The following is a 1645-nucleotide window of genomic DNA, read 5'->3' on the forward strand; positions in this document are numbered from 1 at the left end:
AGAATAGTGTAGAAGTAAATTTGTGCTGGTTTTAATTCCCGTTAGCAATGCTATGTGTGAGTGCTGATGTGAAGTGGTATACTAGCGCTGCAGTGGTCAAGACACGCACTGCCATGCGGACACTGTTTCTGAAGAGAGCACTGCGAGTGAGCAGGCTTTGTATTCCTTGTAGGCTAAGCATGAAGATAGCTCAGCCGACACCGAACGTTACATCTGCTCTCTTAAAATGGCATTCAGCTATCCGAAGAGCGGTCTCTGCAGCTGCACTCCAGCAATTCCATCAAACCTTTAAAGGCAGAGCCCGGATAGCTCAGTCGGTAGAGCATTAGGCTTTTAACCTAAGGGTCCAGGGTTCGAGTCCCTGTTCGGGCGACAAATTTTTAACTGCTGTGATTTCACGTTCTCACAGCCTACACCAAAACTGAGCTCCAGGTTAATTCCTGAAGACAATAACGGCCGGACATTACTAACTAGTCTCCTACTTCTCGAAGGGCCTTCATGTCCTCTACCTCCCTGTGGGCGGGGGCGGTAGAATAACATCCACAGTACCCTGCCTGTCGTAAGAGGCAACTAAAAGGGGCCCCAGGAGTTCTCAACTTGGGAGCGTAGGTTGGGGAGCACGGGACTCTTAACTGAATCCTGGCATTGCTTCCACTTACTTGTGCTAGGCTCCTCACTTTCATGTATCTTACCCCACCTCCCTTGGTCAAATCTTGTTCATCTCCGACTATGCCGATATTGGAACATTAGAGGCCTAGGAAGTCTTTCATTTCCACGCCCTTCGTCGCCCTTGTACATCTTTGGCCGATATCTACACTTTTCGAAGTGTAGGATCTCATCCATTTGTTCTCACTGAAAAATGAAATGACGTATGGCTTTTAGTGCCGGGAGATCCCGGGATGGGTTCGGCTCGCCAGCAGCAGGTCTTTTCATTTGACTACCGTAGGCGACCTGCACGTCGTGATGAGGATGAAATGATGATGAAGACAACACATACACCCAGCCCCCGTGCCAGGGAAATTAACCAATGATGGGTAAAATTCCCGACCCTGCCGGGAATCGAATCCGGGACCCCGGTGACCAAAGGCCAGCACGCTAACCATTTAGCCATGGAGCCAGGCATTTTTTCTCAGTGATTAGTGTAAATAGAGGAGGGTTGTCCTCTGAAAACAATAACCACCACCATCACCCTGTAGTTTACTCAGAAACGAGTACCCGGTTAATTCCTGCGACCAGCGGAGACTGAGCATAGAACTGACCAATCCAGTCCACTAAATACGAGATTACGGATAATGAGAGCCAGTAAGATTTGATTAGCACTTACAGAAATGTATTCTTTATTTATTTATTTATTTATTTATTTATTTATTTATTTATTTATTTATTTATTTATTTATTTATTTATTTATTTTGCTATCGGCGTTATGTCGCACCGACTATAGGCTATAGAGATATAGAGATTGAGAGGGCGGTGCTGAGGCCATACGATTATTATTATTATTATTATTATTATTATTATTATTATTATTATTATTATTATTATTATTATCATCTGTTTACCCTCCAGGTTCGGGTTTTCCCTCGGACTGAGCGAGGGATCCCACCTCTACCGCCTCAAGAGCAGTGTCCTGGAGCTTCAGACTCT

At 45.1% G+C, this 1645-nt stretch overlaps 1 non-coding gene across 1 annotated transcript; it reads left to right on the plus strand.

Annotated features, from left to right (window-relative positions):
• Positions 1-299: 299 nt before the first annotated feature.
• On the plus strand, positions 300-372 carry TRNAK-UUU (transfer RNA lysine (anticodon UUU)). Its single transcript has one exon. It is a non-coding gene; the product is annotated as a tRNA-Lys (tRNA).
• Positions 373-1645: the final 1273 nt, after the last annotated feature.

The sequence above is a fragment of the Anabrus simplex genome, chromosome 11, assembly GCF_040414725.1.
Source record: "Anabrus simplex isolate iqAnaSimp1 chromosome 11, ASM4041472v1, whole genome shotgun sequence".
Lineage (NCBI taxonomy): Eukaryota > Metazoa > Arthropoda > Insecta > Orthoptera > Tettigoniidae > Anabrus > Anabrus simplex.